The following is an 8,135-nucleotide window of genomic DNA, read 5'->3' as shown; positions in this document are numbered from 1 at the left end:
ATGGGTGCAAAATTATTGCAACTTTGAGCAAAGGGGGATTCCAAAACATTTGGGGCCACAATCAACGATCAATGCTTTTTGAAGGGTCATTGTCGAATATGTACATATAATAAAATACAGAAGCCCAACATTGTGTGTGAGTTTTGTTTGTGGCTAAGCAAAGAGCGAGGATTGGTTGGCCTAGACTTTGTGAAGGTATATAAATAATAGGAAAAACAAATACGGGAAAATAAGTTTTGTTTTACAAGAAATAATAAATTATGTACTTTTGACTTGAAATACTAAATGCAGTTAAAGTGATGCGATAAAGTAATAACGAAATTATGACTAGCTAATTACTTCCAAGCACAAAAATATATACTCCATTTCTTCTAATTGTATATTCTGGTTGTATTTTTCATAAATATATCAAACAAATTACTGATAAAACATTAAACTGTACAATAAATTTTATCATGTATATATTTATTTTGATAATTAATCAATGCTAAATAACTAATTAAATAAAGAGTTAAGTAGGAAAAAATAATAATTAATTTAAAATATACTGTATGTACAAATCATTAAGGCTATATATTGAATAATTAAAAATAAATTTAAGTTGTATGTTAAAAAATTCCCGCCTTAGTAAAAAAGTTGTGTTTTGTCAAAATTTTCTAAATTACTTCTAAGAGAGTATTAATAATAATTCCTCAATTATCATGATGATTCAAAACTTGGAATTGGAATATTAGATAGAGGAGAACGTATTTTACCAATTAAGTTGTTCTTATTGTAAACCATACTTTTGTTGGAGAAAATCTTACACAACTCTTATAAAATAATAAATCGCACCTCTTTGATTTTTGTTTTTAATTACTATAATTGGGAGTGAATCACACTCATAGTTACTTCTCCATTTACTACTCACGAGTTGTACTTTTCATGAGGGCTTCTCAGGGGTACTTTCATGGAGAACTCTCATAGTAACAAAATTCCTAATTTTTGGTACGATAGAAAATATGATATTAATAAGCATGAAAATATTGAATAAGAGTGTAACTTTATTGTATTTGTTCTTCTCGGATCGATCTAATAAGGACACTTTATCGTATCTGTATCTTTATCGGATTGACCTAATGACTGTTGAGTTTAGATGATTCATTAATAATTATTTTTATTGTAATTATTTTTATTCCTTGTATATAACTTTTGTAAGGAGCATTTGGACACTGTCGCCCATGTCACCCACGTCATCTTGAGGTGTAAATTTTATGTAGCTTGTGGTACTTCTACTGCAGTTGCTAGCATATTTTCTTGTGCTTATGCTGCTTGAGCGTGGGTCATTGGAGAATAATATAGGGAAAAGTTATAAAACGATTGCAGAAAAATAAAACATCTTTGTTAAGACGACGGAGGATTACTATATCTTTTGCTTTTTACGTCATGAAATATATTTTCATAGTATATAGGACATGGAATTACCCAATTGCTCTCTCCGTTCCACAATAATTGTCACTCTTTTCCATTTAGGTTCGTCCCACAATAATCGTCACATTTCATTTTTACCATAAATGATAAGTAGGTCTCACGTTCCACTAACTCATTTTACTCACATTTTATTATAAAATCAATATAAAAAAGTTAGTCTTATATTCCACAAACTTTTCAAACCAATTTTTCTTTATATTTTTTAAAATCCGTGTCTGCAATAAAAGTGACAATTATGTGACGGAAGTATTAATTTTATTTAATAAATGTACGTGCTGAACTTTAAGGAAGATGCTAGAAAAATTATTAAATGTGTGAAATTCATAATTAAAATCACAAATTTCTTAATTAAGTGTCCGTTCTATATGAGGTAGTTGGTGGAGTTTGTTATATTTTCAAGGTTTGGTGGGAATACAAAGACTCATGGTGGTAGTTGAAACCTTCCAAAACATTATCAACCATGTGTTCTAACAACACACTACAAAAAGCTTTTAAGAAATTCCTCTAACATTAGTTTATACTTTTTCATATCTAAGGTTGATAATGCTTGCAAAATAATCTCAAAATTTTAGGTTGGTAGATATTGGGATCTACTATGGTGATAAATTGGTTCATTAATCAGTAGTAATGTTTTACTGAATAATCTAATAGTTAGTGAGGAGCAGCTAGCTTTCTTTTTATTTCGTCAGTTATCATTCTTGAGTTTTTATTGTGTGTTAATAATACTCTATTTTATCCGGATGAAGGCATTAATTATTAATTTAATATACATTTAATATCTTTACGAATATATATAGCGACCTTGAATATTTATTGGGTAAATAATGCATGACATCCAAACAAAACTACATTAGCAAGGGTTGTGGGTAGGCCTACCCCTAATTGACATATATATGTGGCCCATTATTGATGGTTAGACTCGTATTATTATAAGCACTTCTTTCCCTGTCAAACTCAATACTTTAATTAGATTCCAAATTTAGCACTCCCTCCGTCCCATAAAAATATAGGCGGATGAGATAGCACGGAAATTAAGATAAAATTAGTAAAGTAGGATGGAGAAGTAGAATGGTAAAGTAAAATAAGAGAGAGGAGGATAATTGTAGTTAAAGTAGTGTTAGTGGATAGTGTGACCTACATTATTAAATTTATATAACTTTTCAAAAATGAAATGCACATATTTTTGTGGGACGGACGAAAATGGATAGTGCACATATTTTTATGGGACGGAAGGAGTAATAGATATCACACTTGTGTGATGATACGGGATTTCAGAAGATGTTGTTTTGTGTATAGTGGAGCGAGAAAATATATTTTTATATATCAGTGTGAGAGAAAACTCTTTCCAGAAAAGAAAATGTGACATCTTATATGTGACAAACTAAAATGAAAAGTATGACATCTATTATGAGACCGAAAGAGTAATAAACTAGCTACCGCGTGAAGTTGAGGTAATGGAAATGAAGATGAATCTCCATCACATAGTAAGTTTCAGTTCACTAAATGATACTCCCTCCGTCCCACAAAGATTGTCTCACTTTGACCGAGCATGGGTTTTAAGAAATGTAATGAAAAGTGGGTTGAAAAAGTTAGTGGAATGTGGGTCCTACTTTTATATATTAGTTTTATAAATAAATGTGAGTATGAATGTGTTAATGGAATATGGGATCCATCACCAAAAATGGTAAAAAGTGAAATGAGACAAATTTTGTGGGACGAACGAAAATGAAAAAATGGGACAATCTTTGTGGGACCGGGGGAGTATTAATCCGTCCCACAATAAGTGTCACAATTTAGTGTGGGTGTGAATTTTAAGAAATGTAAAGAAAAATGAGTTGAATAAGTTAGTGGATTATGAGTCTCACTTATATATATTAGTTTTATAATAAAATGTGAGTGAAATTGGTTGGTGGAATATGAGGTCTGCTTACTATTTATGGTAAAAGTGAAATGTGACTCTTATTGTGGGACGGACCAAAATGACAAAATGTGACACTTAATGTGGGACGGAGATAGTACTCCCTTCATCTTATTAATGTTAAATCGTGTTTCTTTTTTAAGCCAGTCTCATTACAATTGATCCGAGTCATTTACTATTTTAGAGAATTCAAACACATTTCATCTTTTTTATTTTATTTTCTTATCTTATACTTTACATATGTACTTTATTATTGCTTCTATTTAATTTGTTCTCATTACACTTAATTAAAGTAGTATATATATATATATATATATATATATATATATATATATTTCTTAATCTTTGTAAAAAAAGACGATACAATTCAATGGCTAAAATAATTGTTATAGCTTGTGATTGAAATTATTCGTACCCGCAATGTGATTGATATGTGATTAAAATAGGGATTTAGTTATTACTCCCTATTATGGCTTGTAATTAAATTCTTGATTATACCAACGGGTCATAACACAATTGGCAGAGCGGAGTTATGGTGACCTTGAGGTCATGAGTTCAAATCCACAATCTGCTGGGAGACTTCTACTTTAAGCCGCAAACCTGAGCTAACAGGATTAGTCGGATTCTGCCATAAGCGGGTTCGGTATACATTAGGGGTGAGCAAAAAAACCGGAAACCGAAGATCCGAACCGAACCAAACCGAAATTTTGAAATTCGGTTCGGTTATTTCGGTTTTTCGGTTCGGTTCGGTTTTGAAAATATAAAAATTTTGGTTTTTCGGTTCGGTTCGGGCGAAGAAAAAAACCGAAAAACCGAAAAACCGAATTATATATATATTCTATTAATTTAATATATTATATTATATATAATATATAGTATATTCTTTTAATAAATTCTACTATATTATATATATTATATGTATTATTAATTTTATATTATATATAAATATTCTATTAGTATATATAAAATAAAATAATTTACACACACATATATATATATATATATATATTAATATTATATTTAATTTTTCGGGTTTTTCGGTTTTGTTCGGGTTTTTCGATTTTTTAAGTTCGGTTTTCGGTTTTTCGGTTTTGGTTCGGTTTAGATTTTGAACTAAATTCGGTTTTTCGGTTTTGATTCGGTTTTGACAAAAAACCGAACCGAAACCCTAATGCACACCCCTAGTATACATGTGATAAAAAAAATATTCGGATTGTATATTACTCCATCCGTCCGCTATTAGGAGTCTCATTTCTTGGCGGCACGAGTTTTAAGAAATGTTAAGAAAAATGAGTGGAAAAAGTTAGTGGGATAGGAGTCTCGCTTGTATATATTAGTTTTAAATGAAATGTGAGTGAAATGAGTTAATGGAAGGTGAGACCCTATTACCATTTATGGTAAAAGTGAATCGGGACTCCTATTAGCAGATGGACTAAAATGGAAAAACGAGACTCCTATTCGCGGACGGAGGGAGTAGTTTTGAGAGTGAAAGATTAAAGATTAAACCCCACCCGTCAGTCAATCCAAGCCCCCTAGCTCAAGTGGTCACGTGTTCGACCCCTGGGAGGCGCATCTTGGGATTAATTTCCCTTGGGGTGACAGTTGATAAGCCGTGTACCAGTTCTGGGGTCGGCAGGTTGACTCGTTGGTACCCAACCTTGGGGGTGACAGTTGACTATGTCGTGTACCAGTTATGGGGTCGGAAAGTTGAATCGTTTGCTCCCAAGGGGACAACGAAGCGAAGCTCGGTGGTAAAATGCTTCACTTCCGACCGTTAGGCTCGGGGTCCGAGTCACTTTGGGGGTAGGTGGGGAATCACAGTCGATCCACCTTTTAAAAAAAAAAGAAAAAAAAAACCCACCCGTCAGTCAAATTCAATTTTCGCTCGTGCGAACTCATTTGCATTCAATTAAATAGTGATAACTCGCACGTGCCAAAGATAATTAACATAGTAATGTAAGTATTCATTTTTGGCCATAAAATCTGCCATTGGTCTAACCTTTTATGGAACCAACTTCACCTCTTTCATTTATCAACCGTTTTCCCCTTGATTTCACATCTTCAAATATCCGATAGATTATAGATTACTAACTCTAGATCACCAATTTCTTATACGCATCAATGAATGAGACCATACCTACATGATTTCGGAGAATTCTAGAAAGCGGCTCGGAAGTGAAGATAGATATGGTGAGTGGTTTCCATGCTAAGCTTGTCAACTAAGTAGTCTCCGTTGCTGTTATCTTTTGTTTCGTTGTCTGTTCGACCTTATAATTTGCTTGTGAAAACCCTAGTTTTACTCTCCCTATTTATTTTTTGAAAATTATTTTATAAACCTAATTTTTTTAGGATTTGTGTTTAGAGCCATGATATGAAGCTATTTAATAATACTTATAATCGAGATGCAGGGAATATATATGAAAGAGTGAAATATGTGTATATATTAAGCACTAATATATTTTGTTTTGTTTAGTTTTATTATTTTAGCATCATGAAAACTATTGATATTCTCTCTTTTTTGCTTATGATCTTAGAAGATAGCATTAGTATAACTTTTTTTGAATGAAAGGCTAGAAAAATGTTGAATAACTATTTTTACAGTGTAATGATCAATGATTTCACACTACTTTCAAATTAGTTTGCAAGCGAGCCTATGAATAGCTATGATATTTTTTGCTCCCTCGAAAACAAAATTAGGTAAAATAAATGTTTTTATTGGCCTTAAAAGCCGATTATACATAAGTATAATCAAATTTATATCATGTTTAACTTATTATAAGGTCGAATAGACAACAAACCAAAAGCATAACAAGGCAAGGACTACTAATTTGCCAAGACTTTGCATGGAAATCAACACCTTAATTTAGCATTACAAGGAAGGTATATATATCTAAAGCTTCAACAGTCAAGATTGCGTGGTTTCTGCTTAATTAATCGACGGCTGAGATTGTACAAAATGACCAACTCAAGAGTGCTCGTTTTCACAACTCAACTGAACTCAATGGTGAGTATAAATCAAGGTGATCTTAAATATCCCTAGCAACTCTACAAGATATAATGCAATTCAAATTTGATCGTTTTTTTATTAGTCATGATAGTTATTGTTCTGGAGTGTGTTGTGCCTTTCATATCAAAGGGACAATGTGGTTGTGTACCTTTGCTTCAAATTCAGACAGAGCAATTATGTATGTAATTAAAGTAGGGTTCATGGTGGTACCATTATTGAGACGAGACAAGTATAAGGTCATGTCGATGACACGTGAATATGGTAGCGACCATTGGTCAAGAGCGGTGGTTTACTTGATAAGAAAAGACTTATATTGCTATTTGCTTCGTAGATTAGAATTTGGTCTCCACTCTATCCCTCAAATTAATTAAGAGCCAGGTGAATGAAAAATATATTAGAATAATTATTGGAGTGATAATTAATGGGCACGTCATATTGTGAGATGGTGATACATACGAAACAAGAGATTCAGCCTGCATACCAAATAAGAGAACCCCAGTCCGAAAGACTAGACTGTTAGAAAATGGAGCTCATTTAATTTATGTACCCACACCAGTTGTTCTCATAACTAATGTGGGACATCGAGTCTGTAACATTTGACCTTCCTTTAAGGGCTGCCAAAGTTCTCGTTGGTCACGGCTAGTTCTTTGGCAGGTCACCACTCCATGGGCCACCTCTTCAAGTTCTCGTTGGTCACGGCCACCATTGGTCATGGCGGGTTCTTTGACCGGCCACCACTGCGAGCCGTTTGGGCTCTCAATGAAAGCACCAATGATATAGAGCAAATAGAAGAATTCAGTCCAAAAGACTATTATGAGAGAAACTATTTAGTCTATGTACTCTACACCAGCTATTCTCACAACCGATGTGGGACATTGAGTATGTAATAGATGAAGACCAAGATTCATAAAACAATGGTTCGAAAGCCTAGCTTGTTACACTTTGAAGCTAACATTTGTTGAGTGTTTTGGTGTGAGGTTCTAGTTTAGAGTAGAATGTGTCGCTTCTCTTATTTACTCTTTTTTGCTTGTCTACTTTTTTTTGTTATTTGCAAATATACCATGGTTCTACATTCACAACGCTGTTACTATACCTAGGGGCGGACGCAGAAATATATAATGATAGGGGCTGAGATTTATAAATTTTGTTTTAAAGTATATTTTTGAGTAATTTAGATAATTTGTAGGGGCTTTTACATTATAATTTACACTAAATTTGAAGAAATTTTAAAAATAATTAGTAGAAAAAAACTGTAAAAAATTATTCATTGAGGGCTTAAGCCCCACCCCCAATACACATGGGTCCGCCCATGACTATATCGTCCCTTAACCGTCCTTTAAAACACTATTTGCGGGCTCCACTGTACTTTTTTACTTCATCCCTTAACTAAGAGACGGAACCTGCAACCCTCCGTCACTTAATCGTCCCTTAAATTACTATTCATTCAATTTCATTTTTAAAAAAATTTTTTCCACCAAATTCAATTAATAAAAAACACACTTCATTAAAAATAAAATAACATTACAACATAAAATAAAAATACAACTTAAAATTTAAAAAAATAAAAAAAGACATAATTAAAATCCTAAAAAAATAAAAATGACATAATTTAAAATACAATTTTATAGAAAATAAAAAAACTACTCCGCCGGTGAATCATCCCCCGAAGGCGGTGGAGGTGCCCTGAGACCACTTGGAGGCGGGATACCAAGTTGTGCCGCCATAAACAGGACTCCGTTA

General features: G+C 32.8%; 1 long non-coding RNA gene across 1 annotated transcript; it reads left to right on the top strand.

The window, feature by feature from the left end:
- Nucleotides 1–5,388: 5,388 nt before the first annotated feature.
- LOC121753845 lies at nt 5,389–7,442 on the top strand. Its single transcript, XR_006040506.1, has 2 exons — nt 5,389–6,392; nt 7,050–7,442. It is a non-coding gene; the product is annotated as an uncharacterized LOC121753845 (long non-coding RNA).
- The last annotated feature ends 693 nt before the right edge of the window (nt 7,443–8,135 follow it).

The sequence above is a fragment of the Salvia splendens genome, chromosome 11 (assembly GCF_004379255.2).
Source record: "Salvia splendens isolate huo1 chromosome 11, SspV2, whole genome shotgun sequence".
Classification (NCBI taxonomy): domain Eukaryota; kingdom Viridiplantae; phylum Streptophyta; class Magnoliopsida; order Lamiales; family Lamiaceae; genus Salvia; species Salvia splendens.
The sequence above is the reverse complement of the archived record's forward strand: the minus strand, read 5'-3'. Positions and strand labels throughout refer to the sequence as shown.